Here is a 23,968-nt window from a genome sequence, read left to right on the forward strand (position 1 = left end):
CTTTAGGCTTCCAAGGGTAGCTGTTTCAGACTTTCAGTGCTCGTACCCTATTCCAGATCAATTGATTCCAAATCTCCAGATGGGTTATAGACAGTGTATTTTTTAAAAAAACATTCCAGATTATTTTTATGGGCAGTCAATTACAAGAACCACTGATAGAGAAGGAAATATGCTGAGTTCACTCTGCTCTGTATGTCCAGGTCTGAAGTCAATGCTTAGGACATTGCAACTCAAGTATATTCCAGGGGTCACCAGTATCAGCCTCACCTGGGAAGCGTTAGAATTGAAAAACCTTAGACTCCACCCTAGATCTGCTGAGGTTTAGCAAGATGCTCAGATGATCCATTATTGACATTAAAGTTTGAAAATCACTCAAATAGGGTGTTGCTTTTTAAATTAGGGAGTTTGAAAATTGTGAATCAGGGTATTGCTTTTCAAATTGCGGAAGATTTAAGGGAGAGTACTGAGCGTAAAATGTGTTGCATAATTATTTCAATCATTCAAAAATATGAAGACACTATGGACTAGTCACTATGGATGCTAATATAATTTTTATTTCCCATATTCAGCCTACTCCTCAGTAATTCTATCTCATCATCCTTTCGGATAGACCCATCTCCTTGGCTATAAGATTTTCCCTTTCAAGATTACTTACCTTGAACTTAATTAAGCATCCTTTTGCTGTGTAAAATCTATCTCCACCAGTAGACAAAAGCTCCATGAAAGAATGGATCTCACCTATATGTTTCTGCCTTATCTTCAGTGATCAGCGCAGGGCCCAGCACATGCCACGTGATCTGTACACAGTTAGTGTAAGAGTTAGTACTTGGATGAATGGGTGAAACAAAACATCTTAGGAAAGAAGGGCAACAGTGTCAAATATTCCTCAGCAGTCCAATAATGTAAGGACTGGAAAGTATCTATTGGATTTAGTGAGCTGGGTAAAATCATGTGCTACGTATTTGATCTTCCTGTTGTAACTTCATAAGATTCATTAGCATATTGTGAATTCCAGGAAATACGGTGGTAAAGGTACACATTTAACCACTTTAACAGAATGATTTTGGCCTTTATTTGATCTCAGAACCCTTTTGTCCAAAATACTAATTAATATCCTAGGGAACTATTATTCTGATGAGCAGTGGTTAAGAAGCCCTGAATTCCCATGGGAAGTCCTGATCCCAGTACATGCGCGCATCCGATGCTCCCCCAGCATGCTGATTCTCAAAGCTTTTGCTAGAAATACCTCTCCCACCCACGTTTCACAGGGCTTGAGGTCAATAAGAAAGAGGAATACCATCTTCAATGTGTCCAAAGGACTAAAGTCAACCAAATATTAGTACGCTTCTATAATGACTTCCAAAAGTCTTGATCACCTCAGACACATTTGCTCATCCTTCAAGATGTCACTAAATGTCATTCTATACCTACCCTCATCTCTGCTTCTGTATGTGGGCTACTGACATGAACTGTGCTCACCTCTGGAACAGCACTTCTCATATTGTGCTGAAGTATTTCTTGCTTGACTACACCGTCTATAAAAGCAGGGCCTTTATTTTCCTCTGAGCTGGTCCAATGTTAGCATAAGGATACTTTTATGAATTAATTATTTCTTGAGTGAATGCATTAATTAACCCTCTGTTTACCTCTCCATTTTGGGGAGCACTGAGTGTCCAACACCAGCGACAGACCTAGCACATTAAGAAGATGCTCAATAAGCACTAACTGAATCATTATATAAATGAGTAAAATTACTTCACTAAGCTGAGCCTCAGTTCCCTTATCTGAGAAGAAGTGTTTCTGATCACAAAAAAAAGTAACACTTATAAATGCAACAAGTGTAAGATCTGAGACACGATAAGGCAGAATAAACATTTTTCTCTCTTTAAAAAATAAAGGTGAATTTGGCCTGACATAAGTACATGGCAATCAATTATTTTAAGTTAAGAAAAAAACTCTACTCCTCAGTAATTTTACCAGTTATTAGTTTCCAATAAAGGAAATTAGGACAGAATCATCCCAAAATAAATTTTACCTTTTAAGGAAAGTTATGAATAAACTTTGATAAAATATATACTATTATATGGGATAGTTTGATGGTTTTATACTTATTAATAAATAGTACCTAGGGTATACATTTTCTGCGTGCATCCCTAGACATATAGCCAATCAATTACACATGAAGAAAGCTAGAAGCTAAGGGGAGAGAATTTTAAAATGATAAAAGTCTTAAGAACTCTCTTACCTGGGAAGAGGTAGGTTGAGAGGAAGTGTTATGGATATCTAGATATTTTTCCTTGCCCATTCTCCTATTTCCCGTTCTTTCACTAATCCCATCTATTGGGTTGGCCAAAAAGTTCGTTCGGGTACCATCTTCTGGAAAAACCCGAAAGAACCTTTTGGCAAACCCAATATATTCCCTAAGCAACCATCCTGAATTGACTCAGTTGTCCATGTTGCTCAGAGGACACAAACATCATTCTTTTGGTCCAGGAGCGGGTAGGTGACTCAGGCTTAGCCAGACACAGCCAATAAGACTTAAGAGTCCATCCCCATTATTCATAGACTTTGTACTTGTGAACACTTCTACTTGCTAAAAGTATTTGTAATTCCCAAACGAACATGCACAATGACTTCCCAGTCATTCACAGCTCAGAACAGCAAAATATTTAAGTCACCCAATGTATACATTCCCAGCTAAAGTTGAACATGGTGAAGCTCTGACTTTTCGTTTCAGCTCTACTATTGTAAACAAGTGTCGTTTTTGAGGTCTATCTAGTGCCAAGGTTTGTGGGGTTTTTTTTTTTTTTTCACATTTCTGTGCCTTAAAAAATTTTTTTTTTTGGGTAATTTTACTGTTTAAAATGACCCCAAGCCATAGCTGAAGTGCTGCCAAGGGTTTCCCAGCAGTAGGAAGGCTGTGATATTATGCCTTATGGAGAAAATATGTGCATAAGATAAGCTTCATTCAAGTATGAGATGTAGTGCTGCTAGACATGAGTTTAATGTTAATACATCAACAATACATACTAAATAAGGTTGGGTTAAACAGAAACATACATAGAACAAGGTTATGCATTGATTGGTTTATGGGAATGTTGTGACCAGAGGCTCACGAGAAATTAAACCTGTAGTTCTGTATTTTGCCTAGGAACAATGGCTCAATATGTGTTAATTCAGTGTTTGTTGCAACTTTATGGAACATAACTAACACAAATGAAAAGAATCAACTGCATTCTCATGGGCTTTTGTTTGAACTAAATAACAAGAGGCTTGCTTTCTTCTTGCTATTGCTGAGAGTATTGACTGTAACTCTAGAGTTGCTGGTAGCCACCTTCTTAAATTCAGAGAGAGCTTGTTTGAGAAAGAATGAAGAGAGAGGTGATCAAAGTGAAGACAAAAAAAAAAAAAAAGATAAAAACTGATTAAGAGAGAGAGAGAAAAAAATGAATGGGAAATAGAGACACCAAGACTCGGTGCATTTGAACCCCTGGGTTTTAACTGTGCCGAAAACAAATTTACCTTGGACTGTTTTTTGGTTCCATAAACCAACAAACCATCTCTTTTCTTTATTTTTCCTTTTGCTTAGACAGTTGGAGTTGGGTTTCTGTTATGTAAATGAAAAAGTCTTAAAACAAAATATCAAAGTCATTAAATATTAGCCACAGAGAACGGTGATAACATTTTCTTCTTTCTTAGTTGTCAGACGGGATTGTCTAATAGTTTATTAAGGATTTAGAATGAGTTGTATGTAAAATATATTCTAGCAGTTGAACAGAAATTAAAAACAATAGACATTTTTGAATGATGTTTCAGAATATTTTTCCTTTTATGTCTTTAGAAAGGCAATATAAATCAATGTGCCTGTGATGGGTTAGGAATAAATTTTCAAGTTATCTTCTCTTTGCTTTGTTTCAGTTAAGAATAGTTTATTTCTAATTAGGTCCTTTAATAAAAAGATTGGGAGGTTGAGATTAAAACATACTGAAGGGCTTCCCTGGTGGCGCAGTGGTTGAGAGTCTGCCTGCTAATGCAGGGGACACGGGTTCGAGCCCTGGTCTGGGAAGATCCCACGTGCCGCGGAGCAGCTGGGCCCGTGAGCCACAGCTACTGAGCCTGCGCGTCTGGAGCCTGTGCTCCGCAACGAGAGAGGCCGCGATAGTGAGAGGCCCGCGCACCGCGATGAAGAGTGGCCCCCGCTTGCCGCGGCTGGAGAAAGCCCTCGCACAGAAACGGAGACCCAACACAGACAAAAAAACAAAAACAACAACAACAACAAAAAACATACTGAAGTTTGAATCCTGTTCTTTCTAGTTACAGCTCTGTGACCTTAACTTTTCTAGGTCTCATTTTGCTCATATGCAAAATAGGAATGTGATGTATACTTGGATTTGCACATAGTAGGTACTCAAATTATTCTTGAAAGAATGAATAATTGTTGCAAGGATTAGATGAGGTAACAAATAGATTATCATAGAGCCTTGAGCATAATAGTTCAATAAAAGTGGCTATTATTATTTTTAGTTGCTCCTTTCCATCACTTGTCTTACACTCAACAATATATATGTAATTAGGTAATGAAAAGTCAAAAACAAAATCTAAGAATTTACCATTTTGCAATACATATTTATTTTTTGTCATCTCTCTTCTAGGCGTTGTAGGATCTACTTGAGATGATATAAGATAAAAATGGCATAATTTATCTTCTCAAGGAGTTTGCCAACCAATAGAAAGTATAAGTATATAGATAAATATAATTCAAGGTAGATTTATTTAAGCACTATCTTTGAGATATATTGTTACAGCATATATTGGGTCTCTAAGGAGGGAGAGACCTCTATATGCAAGAAGTTGTGTTTGAAACAGGGACTGAGAAAATGGATCGGGATTCACCAGGTAAGAATGTAATAAGGGGTCCAGGTGGGACTGTGGATGCTACCTAGGCAACTAAATATAGTCCAGTAGGACCTAAATGGATATGTCTATGACATGGCAAAACAGGTAAAAGTAGTTTTTTGTTCTATTAAGAAGTCAATGGACGAGTTGAAAACTTTCAAGCTACATAATATAAGTTTATTCACAGCATGTTCTCCAAAGTCTTACTCAAAGGTACGCATTATCATCTTCTTCAATTTTGATTAAAAACGGTCATGGTTTTGTCATTAAATGTTCCAGAATCATCTTCTAACAAACTCCACCTCACTGGATTTTTCTTCTCTGGAAAAATCAGTGTCGATCTTCAATTTCTATTTCTTTTCAGTTGTTATGGAAACACCTGAATTATAATGCACATAAGCATGTATGTTTTGATTATCTTTACTCTCTTCACAAATTTTCCCTCTGCATATTTTAAGTATTAGGAATCAAAGCAATTAATGGTACTTTCTCATTTGTAAAAATTTTTTTAAAATTTTGTACTCTCTGTCCTCTATATATTTCTCACCAGCATATTCTCCCCAAATTCACATTATTTTTGTAAAGTCTTCCTCCAGCTTTCCCTAAAATGCTTTGCAGATTCTCCTTTTTACTCCTCCTCTGTTCAGTAGCTAACTAGAATTTCACAAATGAGAAAAGAACAATAGGTTAGAGATAGTTATTCTAGAGTTTTGTTTTACTTTTCCCCCCCCCCAAATTTCTCATAAGCCAAGTTTAGAAGTGATCAAACAGGCAAGGTATAAGTTAAAAAGTTGCTGAAGACTGCTTTATTCACTCTGAATGAAAACATTTGATGGCAGGGGGAGAAGTAGGAAAACTGATGGGAGAAAAATATAAAGGAAACAGTAGTTGCTGTTGCGTTTCTTTGCACCCTGATTTCACTTCTGCAGAGACCATAAGTCTCATCACCTGTGTGATAGTGGCTGAAATGCTATACATCCACGTGTTTTAGTTCTGTTCCCCATGAATTCATTTTAATACTGAAAACAGTGGAAATATATTAGGAGGGGCTAATCTGTAAAATGTGTATCTGCTTTAACATCCTCTAGTTGAGCAACATGAAGGGAGCATTATTTTTATTTTTTGAGGATCCTAAATGAGTTGCAGAAGAATCTAAACAAGGAGTAGGACAGGAATGACGTACATGCTTGAAAGCCTCTGACAAACAACAACCAAGAAACACGCACTCTTGTGCACATCAGTAACAGATAAGAAAGACAGCTGTTGGGCTGGCCTCTTCTCTCCCACTGAAATGAACTGCCAAGGGAGGCACTCTCTTGCAGATGTTTCTCACTGGTCAGGGGGGAAGTAAGGCCATGCAGGCATCACGGTAGGCACTGCAGTAAATCAGATAGCATCTCTCCTGGAAGAAAGCCAACCTGCCCTTAGAGACATTATGGACAGCTCCCTGGTAGCTCAGGGAGTAGGGATCCATTTCAATCATTTCTACAAACATCCCTCAAAGCCAGTTTTTTGTTTTTTGGTGTTTTTTTGCAGAAGGGGCTGGGTGTTGGAGGAACATCCTGCCGAAGTTGTAAAGGAAAAATAAAAGCCCTCCATGCATTCCTCCAGACTGATGCTGCTGGAAAACTGATTCTGGGTCACGATTCACACAGTGAGGTTTGTCCTGACTTTCACTTTCTTGTTTATTCCCTTTCTCTTCTCGCAAAGCAAATAATCCCAAAATTTGTTGGTGAAGGAAGACACTATAAATTAAAGCAATATTTCAGGATAATCCACACAACATAGTATTCAAACAATCGAAATAATGGTCTATGGGGCAGAATGTACTCCTAGGTAACTCATATGCATGAACAATCTATCTGGTTGATATTGGTAGGTAAGAAGGGAAAATCTGGACCAAATTATTGGTCACATAGTTCTGTTGAAAAATTATAGGATTTATTGTCTGGCAAGTCTGGATTCAAGTCCAAACCCCACTACAATTTAGCAATGAGAATGTGGGTGAACTTCTGCAAGCCTTGGGTGTCCCTATAAAACGGAGATTGTATTTCTCCATTGTAGTGTTATGAATCCTTCATAAGATAATGCAAAAATACTCAATTATTTTCCTATTAATTCTGTAACAAATGATCACAAGTTTAGTGGTTTAAAACAACATGCATTTATTCTCTTACAGTTCTGGAGATCAGAAGTCCAAAAATCAGTCTTACAGATCTAAAAATCAAGGGGTCAGCAGAGATGCTTCAACTGAAACCTTCAGGAGATAACTCATTCCTTGCCTCTTTCAACTTTTATAGGCTGTCATCTGTCATTGTTTGGCTGTGGCTGCATCACTCCAGTCTTTGCTTCCCTCATCATATTGCTTGTTCCCCTCTCTAGTCTCCTACCTTCCACTTATAAGAAACTTTGTGATTGCATTGGACCCATCAAGATAATCTACCCACCTCAAGATCATTAACTTAATCATATCTACAAAGTCCATTTTGATGTATAAACAACATATTCACAGGTTCTGGGAGTAAGGATGTGGACATCTTTGGGGGGCTCATTATTTAGTCTATCACAGGTGCTTAGCACAGGTACTGGCACAAATAGGCATGCAACAAATTTCAACCCCTGTATACTCTTCTAAGGAAGGTAGACTTAATTTCTCTTTTCTCCAATTCCCATCACCTTGAACACTTTTCTCAGAGATCTGAAAAGAAATTCTGTGGCAATCCTCTAAGAGTATAATGGAAAAGCCTTAAAAGCCACATGAAGGCAGAAGTCATATACTTAATATTGTGTATTTGTTTCCTTCTTTGGTGAGTGTTTAGAGTATTGTGTGTTCTATGTATCTGAGTTATATTTGGAAAGCATCTGGAAGAAAACCAAATTACATAGTCAATTGTAAGCGTAGAACCATCATAAATTAAGAGGATTTTTTTTCCCTCAGTGGGTCCTGAAACTAGGTACAGAAATGCCATTTGGATTTTGAGAAGGAGAAAATCATCTTAATTTTTAGAGTTTGTGAAAATCCAGTCCTTGTGATATGAGGGAGTTGAAACTGCTAGGTATTTTCAGCCTCTGATTTAATATTCTTTCAAATTGCACTGACATCATAATGATTTATCTTCAACGAAAGCAGAGGGCGGCTAAAATAGTTTCAGTTTCACTCTGTCTTAATGGTAGATTCCTATCCTTTTACTGATGTCCACTATAAAGTGATCATTCATACTGCCATCACATGAAATGAACCAACTAAATCAAAATATTTTTCATAAGGGAGTAACCTAGGGAAGTGAAAGAAACAGCATGCTGGACTTCTCATGCTGGGCTATTTTTGGATGGTCTTCCTCAAGGATCGATTTAAAGCTAGCTTCTACAACAAAGTTTTCTTCAATGAGACAGAAAAATAAGCAGAACCCAACACATGCTTAACAAAAGAAGTCAGCTGACTGCACCTGACTTAACTATACAAAGAGCTGAGTTTTTTCTCCATAGCATAATTGGTACCAGGAACAGTTATTATGGAATTAATGCATGACTCATTATTTGACTCATTCATTTATTCATTATTTCACCAAAGATCTTTGACAAACCCACTGTATTTTCATTCAGTCTGTCACTGAATCATTCTTTCTTTCACCTTCTCAACAATCAATTTGAATATTCATTAATTCACTCAGTCAACAAAACTGCATTGAATACTTTCCCTCTGCTCACATTGTGTTGGGTACTAGAAATGTATAGATAAATCAAATACGTACATGCTCTGGCAACCCACTTCTTGACCTGTTCTTCAGTTAGAAGACTGAGAAGAGGACACAGAAGCTGAAGTAGGATGTTTTGGTTGATGACCTACTGATGATCTCAAATTTAGGCAGGTAAATTGTGATAACAGACTAATTTCTTTACTGGGAATCTGACTTCAGACCATCCAAATGTGTGGAGCTGAAGCCTCAATTATTGCATCTTTGTTGACCAATACAAGCTTTGGTGGAGAGTTTGTTCTCAAAATCTCTACCACATGTATTAATCTGTGATTAGTGACTAATTATGTCCTAGCCCCAGAAAAATATTGGCTTCCTAGCCAACTTGTTTTTATCCTGGTCAACATTACTATGGAAGACATTGTATGGTACTGTCTTGTACTTCACAGGCTGCCAAAAAGTAAACCTGAAATCTGGTTTGAAAATAGGAGTGGCTGAACTTCTCTGGGATCCTGAACAGGGTCAGAGTAGCTGTCACCAAAATAACAGGCTCTGACTTTGTGTTCTAAGTTGGTCTTCACCATAATGACTGAGCTAAGAGAGCCTGGTTTGTAGTGTTGACCCTCCTAAATGAGGCACCATTTGTATTTTTGAGACCTAATTCGCTCCCATCACAACCTCCCTACCTCTCCATCTAGAGTCCTTCTGCTGTTCCACAATCCACAGATTAGTTCATGAAATCTTTTTATTCATCTGATATTTTAATTTTCCTTACCCTGTTCCTATCTCTACAAGCCTATTTTTTCCTGCTTCTCATTCTTCCAGGATTCCCTGAGAAGATAACTAATAACATAATTTTTAAGTAGTTGATATATCATTCTCTTTCCTGCCCTTCATCTACACACAGTCACCTGAAAGTCTGTTAAGAGTCAAGAGAGTTATTTTTATGTTTTTATCTCTCCCATTGCTCTGGCCTTAATGTTAAATTGACAAATCTATGCATGGACTGAAAGCCTTTAGGATATGTGGTCATAGACCTCTATGACAATGGACCACGGGTTAATATTACAGAGTTCCTAGTCCTCTGGAGACTCTGAACATCTAATGGTAGAGTGCCTCCCCGCTCACTTTATTCCTCAGTTCCTCTCATTTGCAGGAAAAACTTGAACTTCTGTGGGACGCTGTCAGTGGCTTTTAACTATGGGATATGATAAAGGTAGGTTCTCAAGGATGAGAGGTTGCAATTCTAGTTTTGGAAATAAAAAAGTAGACAAGGACACTCAGAAGGGAAATAAGCTCCTCAAACAAAACAAAAACAAAAAAAAAACCAAAAACTGAGTTCCTAGGAATACTGTATTGATGAAAAATAAATAGTGTCTGAAGCACTTCTAATTATTTCACGTATACTAACAAAATCCTCCTAGTAGTTTTTTAATATAGCTATCATATTCTCAGTCTAACACTGAGACACACAGGTTCTGTCCAAGGTCACATGACAAATGTGGAGACAAGATTAGGACCAAGATATTTGACGCTGAACACCATGTTATAAACCATTAGGTAATATGGCCATAGAGAGAGAAAATGGGATAACATGATTATTATGACTATTCATAGAAATATTTAATGTGAGAATGGGTATCTGTGTGGGTTATAGAAGGTAAGTTATAGAAGAATGGGTACTGGCATAAATTCTGTTGCTGTGTTTTTGATATAGTATAGAAAAAAACTTAGTTCCAAATATTTAAATATCTGATTCAGAAAAATAATACATGAATGACTGATTTCTAATGATCTTGAGCTTGAGACTTTGACATCACCCCTGACTTTGGGGTGGATGTAATAATGAGATGATGCATTCCATTTGAAAAGCTAGTATTAGATTATGGAGAACCAATAAAACAGAGTTTCAAGTTTGAAATATTTCTTTTGGTCAATCCTAGCTTTAAAATCATTGTCTTTTAAGTCTGAACAAATATATTTACCTAGAAAAGACTAGATATTTTCAAGTGAGATGCAAGATAAAAGATAACAGCAAACTGAAAGAAGTAATCACCAAGGCATTTCTCACTAGTTCTCTCTCTGCAAATTGTATGTGTGTGTGTGTGTGTGTGTGTGTGTGTGTATGCACCATTCATTTGGAACAATTGTCTAAGTTTTGGTTCCGCTTTGGAAGCTAAGGAATGTGTTGAGTTTTGGAATTCCTTTCATGTGGAAGGAATCCAGCTCCTGAGAATTGTTGATGATGGACAAACATTCTGCAGAGAAAGAACATAAGGAGGGCTTCCATTTTCAGTTTGTTTAAGTGACTCTTGATAGAAGTACCCAAATGCAATGTTTTCTATGAGTATGACAAGAGTTACTTAGGTCAAGACGTAAATAGCTGACACAAATTCCACATTAATTAATTTAAGTTCATTTTCCCAGGGCATATAACTTGATAAATAGTTTTCAATGTTTTCTACGTTGTAGTATTGGATACTGCTTTTCTTCCTTTGTGTCCCAATAGAACTTTTTACCAAAAAAAACAAACAAACAAAATTACTCTGTGTCATGGGAATACCATGAAAACAGAAACTGTGTTACAATCATTTTTGTGTTGTTGGCACTTATTAATACCTGGTGATCATTGGAAAGATAGATAAGTAAATAGATGCCTAAATGAATAATACATGAATGAAATTTTGTCTAGATTTGGAGTGAAATCAATATCATTTTATGATATTCAGCAGTCCCTAAATTTTCTGTCCTCATTTTAGATGAATATTAATTTTATAAACATAGTTTATGCATATTGTTAGAGAAGGAAAAAGGTTTAAATGTTTTATTTCATAGATGATCAAAATAAGAGGCAAAGAAAATCAGTAATTAGGAGCCACTGTGAAGATACTAGTGGTGGATTGTAGTGAATGTAGTCAGAGAAAAATTGAAGTGGGCTTCTATTTTGTTCTTGTTCTTTTTATTGTGTTTCTTCATTTTCTTCTATTTTGTTTCTTTTATTTTAATATTCTATCACTTTCCTACTCAAAACTTTCCAATGGCTTCCCATGGATCAATAATTACATCCCTACTCTTTAACCTGGCTTAGAAAGCCACACTTCACCTGGTCCCTGTCCACACCAATGGCCTTATCTTATTCTATATTCTACTGTGCTCCATGTTCTCTCCTCAGGGCTTTTGCACTAGCTCTGACTGGAATTCTCCTCCCTCATCTTCATTTGGCTGGATCCTTATCCATCTTCAGGTCTTTATTTCTTTAATTCCTCAGATAAGCTTTCCTTGAACACATTTCAGATTAATCCCCCTGTCACTCAGTATCATAACATCCTGTCTTAATTCTCTGCTTAAATCTTAACATGTTGGAAATGCCACATGTTCACATCCCAACTGAGCCTGTCTGAGCCTCAGCCATCTCAGTCCTGACAGGAGATATGTAGGTAAACAAGCTATCGTGGAAGTATATTCTCCAGCCTCAGCTGTTTTATCTCTCAGGCATTCAAGTCATCCCATGGAGCAAACAACCATCTCCACTATGCCTTTTCTTTTTTTTTTTTTTTTTAGAATTTTTCTATTGGAGATTTTTTTTTTAAGTTTTAGTAATTGTTTTTCCCCCCCCCCTTTTAATTAATTTATTCATTTATTTTTGGCTGTGTTGGGTCTTCGCCTCTGTGCGAGGGCTTTCTCCAGTTGCGGCAAGCGGGGCCACTCTTAATCGCGGTGCGCGGGCCTCTCACTATCGCGGCCTCTCGTTGCGGAGCACAGGCTCCAGACGCGCAGGCTCAGCAGTTGCGGCCCACGGGCCTAGTTGCTCCGCGGCATGTGGGATCCTCCCAGACCAGGGCTCGAACCCGTGTCCCCTGCACCAGCAGGCAGATTCCCAACGACTGCGCCACCAGGGAAGCCCCACTATGCCTTTTGAGAATTCCTGACTTACAGAATCCCTGTTTGTTACACAGCAATAGATAGAGAAAATACTTACTCACTGATCAAAATCTGCAATTATCTTGTTATTTGTTGTATGTTTTAAAAATCTCTATATTCCTTCAAAAATGTCAGTTCCATGATGGTGTGAATTTTTTTTGTTGTTTATGCTGTGTCCTTCATACCAGTGCCTGGCACATAGTGTTCCATAAGCATTTGCTAAATAAATTAATTAACTACTTTGTTAACTGAGGTGAAGAAGTTTACATTTTTAATCTCATCAAACTCATTTGATGATTGTGGGTAATAGTATCCCCATTTTACAGATGAAGAAACTGAATATTAGAAGGACTGTATAGCTTTCCCAGGTTGCAGAGGTAATAAATCACACAATTGGAATGTGAACTAATTCTAATTTGAACTCTTTTGGTATAGTCTTACAAAATAAATTGTTAGATTAACCTGCTCTCCAAATATACCTTTAACTTTAAAAGGCTATAGTAGTGTGCTTACAAGCACAGAATTTGGAGCTACAGTGTCATGGTTCAAAGCTCCTCCACATTTTAGTTGTATAACCCTGACTCAATTCCTAATTTCTAAAATAAGAATTATAATTCTGCCTTACACCCAGGGTAGTTTGAACATTGAATAAGTAAATATATCTAAAGCATTTACACTAATGCTTGACACATGATACAATAATGTATCATAAGTACAATAATCTCTATTGATCTTCATCTTCATTTTTGTTATGATTAGACTGTATAATATTTATGGAAGATTCGGTATCTCTCTAATAACTAAATATTATTAATAAACTTTTTTGCCAACATTTTATATGTAAAACATTTGTCATAAGATAGGTCAACACATGTGTCCATGTTATAAAGCGAATGATTGTAAATATGAGTCGAAGTATTCTATTTTCTGAAACATGCAGTCTAAGCGAATGTTGTGAATTTTTGTTGTTGTTGTTTTTAGAGAGGAAAACGTTCTCTCTGAAATTAAAGGTTGTATAATTTAGATCTGGAGACTACCTTGGAGACGATCTCAGTCAACTCTCTCATTTTTTAAGTAAGGACATTGATGACAACAGAGGGGTGAAGTCCCATTTAAAGTCATACAGGCAATTAATACTTGAGCCGGAATAGGAGGCAAGGTGACCTGAGTCCTATTCTGGTGCTTTCCAATCTCTCCATGCCCTTGCAGTGCCAACATGCCATTGTTGACGGAGAAAAGTTGTTTTTCCAGTTAACTAGTTATCAACATGTGTGCAACATCTGCTTAGTACTCTGTGCAGGGTGAGAACTCAACAAGTGCTCATCAACAGCCTTACATTCTACTCACCATCAGTAAAAAGGACAATAATGAGTCCATGGAGAAGTTGGGAAATACCTGATTCTTCTAGGTTAATCTCAGGTCATGAGAAGCAGCCCATACTTAGAAGAAGTTAAGGACATTGAAGGATATGAGATAGATTTTAAAGAGTGTGCCTTCTCTGATGCCTCTGAAACTGTAATTAGTGGCTTGAAGCTACTGCCCACAGCAGTCTGGGCCTTCCTGCAGCAAACAGCTGTCTTCCTTTTTTAGGAAGAGCTATATAAGGCATGCAAACCACATGGATTTCCTTTGAAGCAGCTAGAACTTTTGTCAATATCATCTTTTATCTCTCTCTTTCCCTTCAGACTCTCTGAGAAGAGATCTTATTAAAGGGAGAATCAAAGGAAGCTTCTGGTGTTACTATTTCCCAGACAACTTTCTGGAATTCTTAAACATGGAGCCAGATTCCTGACAGTCATGATGTGGTTCACACTAGTGTTTTCCCTCCATCATCTCTGCATAATATCTTCAGGCTGTGTGGAAGAAAGCCCAACAGGGCTTTCACCTTTGCCCCATGTTTGCAGGACTTGAAGATCCATGTCATCCTTACGAATATATGTATATATATGACTTGCTTTCCTTCTTTCCCTGAGGCATATTTGAGGACTCATAGGTAAACACAAGTAGACAAACTACCCCCTCTTTCTCCGTTTTCAGCAGAACTCTAAAAATCATTCAGTTTTAGAATAAGAACTTCAGAAGTTCTTGAAGTTACTTCAAGAGACTGGATCACCCTTTAATTGTACCTTATGAAGAAATAAATAGGGCAATATTACCAGGGTGGTTATTGTCAAAACTAAATAATGAATTTTTATGTGACAGCATTCTACGAATAGAAAAACAATTTTCTCACAAATATCCCACTTCTGAACTTAAAATGAGTCTTTAGTGTGAGGGTGTTTTGTTTTTTTTTTTTGACAAAAATGCAAATCAGCTTAGAGATGGACTTCAGTCAGGATTTTTGGTTGTGCTCAACAGAAAACTGTTCTGGTTAATTTAAGAACAAAATTGGAAATGATAAGCAAGAAGGCTGAGGAACGTGGTTTGGTCTGTGTGCCCACAGGAAGGTAATAATGGCTTATACAGCTAATGTCAGTGAAGACCTTCCTATGTGCCAGATACTGTTCTATGAGCATTAACTCATCCAACCTTGAAGCAATATTATGGGATAATGACTATTATCATCCCTATTTTATAGATGGAGAAACTGAGGCAGTCATTAAAGCCTTTGTCCAAGGACATTAACCTATTGAATGGTAGAACTGGGTCAGCAGTAAAGTACATGCTATAGAAATAACCTTCTCAGGATGCCACTTCTGCTTCCACTACTCACCATATAGTGCTTCTCTCACCACCATCTTTACTACCACTGGTGGCTGGTAGTTCTTTGCATGACTTTTTCCAGATTCAGAACTTGGGTGTGGATATCTCATGCCCATGTCCTGTCTTCTAGGAGATTACGAAGCAAGTATTCAGCCTCTGGTGGCTGGATTCTTTCAATAATAGATTTCCCAAAACTAGAAATGAAGCTCAGATGCTGAACAGTCAACAGAACATAGGAATCATAGCTCTCTCTGGTAGTAACTGCTAATAACCTTGGATGAAAAATCTAAGTCCTCCTCAAAGACTACCATGCAATTTAGTAAGATTGCAACTGTGGATAACATTAATTGATTACAAGTGTAAATGACCTTGTTTCTAAAAGATACCCTTTTGAATTCCATCCCAAGCACAAACAATTTATAATCAGTAAAAAGAAAAACGGAAGACAATAACTGTTTGCTTTGAATAAGTTCTTTAAAATCTGTTGAAAACTAATAATATGGGACATTGACTCTAATTCATAGCAATCTCTTCCAATATAAACTTGAAAGTTAGATACAGCAAGAAGTGAATAGTAGAAAAGGACTGAGAAAAACAGTGAACGAATGAGATTTCTACTGCAGAATGCTTTTGACATGGTCCAGTTACTGCGTCACGACTTCATGTTTCTTAATCTTGGCAATAGAATAAAGTCCTCAGCAGAAGGACTTTTTTCAAGTCCAAAACATGACACTTCAGAGCTCTAACCATAACTTCTCTTTTTATGTCTACAGGATTTACAGTGTTTGCAGATGGAAGTAATTTAATACTGTGGTGATCTTTCATCTAGCCTGTTTCCTTTCAGTGACCTTATGTTTACTATAAGAAAACACCAACAAGGTGTCTGATTTCTTCATGGAAAAATGGCAACTATTTAAAACAAAAGGATTTTGTCCAGCAGAATCATAAATCTTTCACTGTTTCTGTAATTTAACAACAACAACAAAAAGGCTCATTTGTTCTGTGAGGAGTGTTTGCCTGCAAGACAAGGCCAATTTGACTTTCTCATAAAAAATGCATTTTTTGAGGTGGGGGAAGATAGCAGTGGAATAAAAGGTCGCTGTTCTATCTATGGCAGCGGAATCAAATCTTTTAATTTTCATGGCTTTGCCTCAAACTGTCCCTAAGTTATCATTTTGAAAGACAACCCCAGAATCCTTCCTGGCATTTCCCAGGATGCTTTGAAAATAATAGCAAGTTCTTTGTGCCCTTCACACATCTCTACTTCAGCATGTGTGGTTCCTGCTGATTTTAAAGCCTGTTCTGCACCCCAGAAAGCAGACTCTTCCTGGGATGAGAGAAGCTCTTGGTAACCACAGCAACACACCTTTCCAGGGACTCTTCCCATTGACATTTGATAGGTCGAGTTATAAATAATGGAATGAAATCTTTCAGCAGAAGACCAGAAGCTGCAACTGGAACACTCAGGAAATGGATAACAGCTGCCTTTAAGGTGACGAGATACAAGATGCCTTCCTATATTGGAGGCAGTTTTTCCAATAAGAGAGAGAACTTGAATCTGGAGTGTTCATTTTGTTTACACCAGAGATCAAGGAGATGAAAATGCAAATACTCTTATGAGTGCAATGCTACATCCAAAGACATATTAGAGAATCTAATCTAGATTGTAGATCTGGCGTCTGTTTATGAAAAACTCATTCAGGAATTATTTACAAATATGTGTTTTTGTGATATTGAGCAGGTCCTTGAACAGGATGGACTATATTATTTTAAACAGGAATTACATGTTGAGTACTTGATGTATGACAAAGTGTTCTGATCCTTGGAAGAAAAATAGGGAACAAAGCACATGAGAGATACAGACAAGAAAGAAGTAATGTGTAAGCAGGTACTTAAAGATTAATTACAGTTAGTTAAGTGGAAAGTGGGGAGAATAAGGAGAGAGTCCCAGGCAGAGGAAATAGCTCAGGCAAGGACTTAGATGCAGAAAAAGCATGGTGTACTGGGGAACTGAAGTTGCTTCAGCATGTTGATCGCTGGCCAAAAAACATATTCATTCAACATTCAAAAAATATCTATTTTTTGTTCCTATGATACAGCAGGAAATGTTCCAGGTGTTTGGGTACAACCATCAGCAAAGCAGAGAGAGAATATTTCTTGTCCTTGTGCTGTATATCACACAATTCCTCCTCATGGTCACTTCTTCCCTCCCCCACTATTCTTACTCTAGAGGGAAGAGGGAGTGATTGTATTGCAAGAGCAACCACTGCAAACCTACTGTCTTAGGGTTTTGAAGTGGTAGAAAATTATCCACCTTTAATTGGTCTGAATGGATGTCTGGTATCAATAAAAACTAATGAGGCCCCTAAAATGTGCCAAGTACTGTGTTGGGTCCAAGCAGGAAAAAGATAAACTTGATTATACATTATAGACTATAGATTCAATGCAATCCCAATCCATAATCCCAGGAAGTTATTTTGTAGATATTGACAAACTGATTCTAAAATTTATGTGGAAAGGCAAAAAGCCCAGAATTGGCAACAGAATATTGAAAGAGAAGAACAAAGTCTGAGGACTGGCACTACCTAACTTCAAGGTTTACTGTAACGCTGCAGTAATCAAGACAGTGTGGTATTGATGAAGAAGAGACAAAGAGATCTATGGAACAGAATAGAGTCCAGAAATAGACCCACACAAACTTAGTCAACTGATGTTTGACAACAAAGCAAAGGCGATCGAATGGAGAAGAGACAGTGCTAGAACAACTGGACAACCACATGCAAAAAGTAATCTAGGCACAGACCTTACACCTTTAACAAAATCTAATTCAAATTGATAGAGATCTAAATGTTAAACGCAAAACTATAAAACTCCTAGAAGATGACGTGGTAGAAAATCTAGGTAACCTTGGGTTTGGTGATAACTTTTATTAGAAACATCACCAAAAGCATGATCCATGAAAGAAAAAAATAATTAAATTGGACTCTATTAAAATTAAAAACTTCTGTTCTGCAAAGGACATTGTTAAGAGAATAAAACAACAAGTTACAAGGTAGTAGAAAATCTTGGCAAAATACATATGTGATAAGAGACTGTTATCTGAAATATATAAAGAACTCTTAACACTCAAGAAGAAAACAAACAGCCCAATTAAACAATGAGTAAAAGACTAGGCAGCTAGATCTAAAAATCATTGAAATTACAACATTCCCTCATACCATATACAAAAATAAACTCTAAATGTTTTAAAGACCTAAATATAAGGCATGACACCATAAAACTCCTAGAAGAGAAACATAGGCAAAACATTCTCTGACATAAATCATAGCAATATTTTCAGATATCAGTCTCCCAAGGCAAAATAAATTAAAGCAAAAATAAGCAAACGGGGCCTAATCAAACTTAAAAGCTTTTGCACAGCAAAGGAAACCATCAACAAGATGAAAAGACAGCCTATGGAATGGAAGAAATGATTTACAAATGATGTGAACAACAGATTAATATCCAAAAAACACAAACAGCTCATACATCTTAATATCAAAAAAGAAACCAATTAAAAAATGGGTAGAAGACTTAAATAGACATTTCTCCAAGTAAGACATGCAAATGGCCAACAGGCACATGAAAGGATGCTCAACGTTGCTAATTTTTAGAAATGCAGATCAAAACCACAATGAGGTATCACCTCACACCTGGCAGAACGGCTATCATCAAAAAGTTTACAAATAATAAATGTTGGAGAGGGTATGGAGAAAAGGAATCTCTCCTATACTGTTGGGATTGTAAATTGGTGCAGCCACTGTGGAAAACAATATAGAGGTTCCTGAAAAATTAAAAATAGAGCTACCATATGATCCAGGCATCTCACTCCTGGGTTCATATCTGAAAAGATGAAAACTCTAATTCAAAGAGATATATGTACCCCATTGTTCATAGCAGCACTATTTACAATGGCCTAGACCTGGAAACAACTCAAGTGCCCACAGACGATTGGCTTAGGAAAATGTGATATATATATGACAGTAATATGTATATAAATAAATATATATATATATTACTCAGGCATAAAAAAGATTGAAATATTGCCATTTGCAGCAACACGGATAGACCTAGAGAATACTAAACTTAGTAAAGTCAGACAGAAAGATAAATATTATATGATATCATTTATATGTGGAAGCTAAAAAATAATACAAATAAATCTATATACAAAACAGAAACAGACTCATAGACATAGAAAACAAACTTATGGTTACCCAAGGGGAAAAAGAGGGGAGGAGGTATAAATTAGGAGTATGGGATTAACAGATCTAAACTACTATATGTATTATAAATAAGCAATAAGGTTTTACTGTAAAGCACGGGGAACTATATTCAATATCTCGTAATAGCCTATAATGGAAAATAATCTGAAAAAGATATATATATGTATACCTGAACCACTTTGCTGAACACCTGAAACTAACACAATATTGTAAATCAACTATACTTCAATTAAAAAAAATGAACAAAAAATCTGAACAAATATTTCACCAAAGAAGACATACAACTGACAAATCATCATATGAAAAGATGTTCAACATCATATGTCATTATGGAATTGCAAATTAAAACAGCAATGAGATACCACTATACATCTATTAAAATGGTAAAATTCTAAAACACTGATTATCACCAAATGCTGGCAAGCACATGACGCAATTGGAACTTTCATTCCTTGCTGGTGGGAATTCGAAATGGTACAGACACTTTGGAAGACAGCTTGATATTTTCTTACAAAACTAAACATACGCTTACAATATAATTCATCAATTGTACTCTTTGGCATTTGCCCAAATGAGTTGAAAACTTATACCCACATAAAAACCTGCACACATATGTGTATAGCGGCTTTATTAATAATTGCCCAAACTTGGAAGCAATCAAGATAGCCTTCAGTAAGTGAATGGATAAACAAATTGTGGTATATCCAACAATGAAATTATTCACCAATAAAAAGAAATGAGCTACCAAGCCACAAAACCATACACAGGAAATTTGAATGCATATAATTAAGTGAAAAAGCCAATCTGGAAAAGCTACATATTGAATGATTCTAACAATATGTCATCCTGGAAAAGGAAAAAGAATGGAGGTAGTAAAAACATCAATGGTTGCCAGAAGTTCAAGGGCAAGGGAGGAGGGATGCATAGGTGGAGTAGGGGGAATTTTTATTTTATTTTATTTTTTTTAACATCTTTATTGGAGTATAATTGCTTTACAATGGTGTGTTAGTTTCTGCTTTATAACAAAGTGAATCAGTTATACATATACATATGTCCCCATATCTCTTCCCTCTTGCATCGGGGGGACTTTTAGACAGTAAAACTATTCTGTATGATAGTGTAATGGTGGATATATGGAATTACATATTTATCAAAACCCAGAAAATGTAGGGCACAAAGAGTGAACACTAATGTAAACTATGGACTTTGGTTGAAAATTATATGTCAATGTGGGTTCATCAGTTATAGCTGATGTACCATACTAATGGGAAATGTTGGTGGGGGAAAGGTGTGTGTAGGAGGCAGAAGGAGGGTATGTGTGAACTCTGTACTTGCCATTCAATTCTGCTGTAAACATAAAACTGCTCTAAAAAACAAATTCTATTAATTTAAAAAAAGATGAATAAGGAATATGGAATTGTTCTTGATCTTAGAGAGCTCTTGGTGACTCAGGATACCTATCTATCTGTCTGTGTCTGTCTGTCTTTCTGTCTGTATTTCTACCTACTTTTCTATCATCTATGAATCTGTCTCTTTATCTCTTTGTCCAAAATTATGATTTACATTAAAACAGAGGAATAAAGAAAATTTTATGTGAATACAAGAAACATAAGCCAGGATTAATTCCCCTGTGATTTGGTGGGTAAAGCCAAAAAAGAGCTAAGGAGAAGAAGTAACATTTGTTTTGGACCATGAAGGATGAATAGGAGCCCACCAGGTTAAAAAGAGTAGAAAGCAGAGAAAAATCCTTAAGTAAAATGAGGATACATAAAAGTCATCCTGGAAAGTGTAACTAGAGCATATGGTGTATGAAAGGAATAAGCAAGAGGTAAATTGATTTTTGGTCTAGAGCTAGACTGTAAAGAGCCCTCTAGGGTCAATGCATTTGGTGCCTATTCCATACAGGCTCTGTGCCAGGCACTACCCATTCCTTGTTTTGTAAGCACTTACAACCACCCTGCGAGACAGGTATTGTTAGCTTGATTTTACTAAAGAGGACACTGTGCTCAGAGAAATGCACTAACTGACCTGAGTCCCAAGGCTGGTAGATCTTTCCAAGGAGTTCAGTGAGCCTCAATGGGGCTGCTGAAGGGAATGCTGTCCCCACCCCAACAAAGGAGATTATTCCAAGGTGCTTCCATAAACACCTGTAGAACTGTCCTCCACACGCCCATTCCAACACACCAAGGAGATTCTGGTCCCCCCCTTGAGCTGGAATGCCAGTTCTAGGATTTACTGTTAATGAGACACTCTGTTTCTCAGATATTGAAGGACTTAAACAGAAAATCAGTTTTATAGACAACAATGATATTGCAAAAAAGTGATATTGCAGTGGTGATGTGTATAAACTTTAAGAAATTATTCCTGCTGAACTGTGTGTGAATATGTTGGTGGGACAGATTAGTGAAGATACTCCACTCCTAGCAAAGAAGTCACACAGGAGAGGACTTTGGGAAGTAAGTGTAAAGAGTATGGAGAAGAAATGAGAAGGTCCCTCCTCTGAACGCTTCCTCTGCCACCATGGAAGTAAGTGACGAGATCCTTCCATTCTCACCATTCAGAATATGGATAAGGTGTTTGGCTATCCCATCAGGTGACACTGACGCCTTCTTATTATACAAATAGTGAGCACTTAATAAATATTTTCTATGTTCCACACATTTAATCTAATTTTTGCAAATCAGTGAGATGGGACAAAACTCAGGTAGTTCAGGTGATTCAACGAAGAATAGTAACAAGACAGAAACACAAACTCCCTGACTCCAAAGCTTTAGTCATTCTCAAACACTAACCTGTGATGTTGGATCAAGTTAGAAGTATGTTGGTGGTCAACCTTTTTTTGCTGAATATTTAATATAGTATTAATTATTCCAGGATGTTTTTCTGAAATTATTCCCATTAGTGGTTTCTTCGATTGCACATGCACCCACACACATACACGCCGACACTCAATTAATAATTCAGAAAACGTTTACTTGGATTCAAATAGTATTAAGTGCTTGTCACCCCCTGGGTTGTGAGTTTTAGCAGTGTGAACACAATGTATAAATAGCATGGAGTGCAGTGTCTGGTGTATATTTGTGCTTAATAAATATTTGTCAAGTTAATCCATCTCCTCTTACAAGACAGTTTGCTACAAGCTATGTATGTAGATGTTAGGCAACATCATTCTATGGTTGCTGTCTTCTTACATCAGAGGAGTTAAGACCGCAAAAGAGGCAAGATTCAGCAGTTACAGTTTGTCACTCTGTCCAGTAGACCCCGTTTGAATATCTTGATGCCAGTCCCATCCGTTTTCCTAACTTGTAACCTTTCTCTCATCTGGCTTCTTTCTGACTCTGTTCCCCTGGTGAACCTTTTTTTCCCCCCTTTTCTTTTTTACTTTTTCTCATAGTGTGATGTTGTATCAGCTACATCTGCCCCTTACAGATCACCTCTAACCTTCACTTCTTGTTCTCACTCTTGCTTATTCCACTCTTGGCTCAAGACATCTGGCCCCTAGAGATTTCTCCTTCTAATCTCCAGGCTTTTAGTCCCTTCTCTTGAAGCAACTGGGATATTTTAAGTTGGTTGGGACATAAAGATGTCCAGACAGCTCCACTGTGTGGGGTTTAATAATACAAATAGAGTGTTCAAATATGTTCATTTGATTTACAAATACACTGCTTTATCACTGAGATTTCTGAGGGGAAAATATTTATACAATTATGTCTAGTTTTTAGTAAAAATGATTGTATGTTTATTTAAGGTATGAGTTCTTTAAAGAAGCATAATCTAATTCTTAGTTTGAAAGTGCTTTCAGCAAACTTTCAGTGGTCTGTAGTGATTATCGCTTGTATTAATATTACAGCTAATTTTGTAAACAAACATTAATGGCTTGGATTTTATGGAAGTTATTTTAAAGTTGCTCATAATTTGTAATGAAGGCCTAACTTTATTTAGCATATATTTATTCGAATAACCAAGTGAAATGTATAGATATGATGAAAGGGACATTTATGAGAGCTGTTCCCTTTTGTGAGAATACCAGAAATACAGAGTTTAGACCATTACTGATTTAGGAAACATCATCCAACTCTATAAATTATTTGGATAAGATAACATGCATTTTTTTTTTTCCCTCTGGAAAGCCAGGCCACTTTGAGCAGAAAACAGATTCTATGGCCATCGGCCCACAGAAACTCAGTGGGCCTCTCTGGCAGGGCATGAAGGAGTTTGATCCTTGGTCTAATTAGGCATACTCCCTCTGGGACTCTGCTTAGAAGTCAAAGTTAAGGCTTGCCTTGTTCCCTCGCAGCGATGGGGAAATCCATTTCAATTCAACAGCGTTCCCTTGATTTGAACACATTTGGGGACTTGGAAGCTTAGCGGAACGAGCTCAGGGGTTGCACAGTCTGGAGCTGCCAGTTAGCAGAATTGGCAGGCACCCCTCCTAAGCTTTTTGGTCTAAAAGAGGCTGCTTCCTTCTTATGAGGAAGAAGCCAGAGC

This window comes from Eschrichtius robustus, chromosome 4, assembly GCF_028021215.1.
Source record: "Eschrichtius robustus isolate mEscRob2 chromosome 4, mEscRob2.pri, whole genome shotgun sequence".
In the NCBI taxonomy this organism is placed as follows: Eukaryota; Metazoa; Chordata; class Mammalia; order Artiodactyla; family Eschrichtiidae; genus Eschrichtius; species Eschrichtius robustus.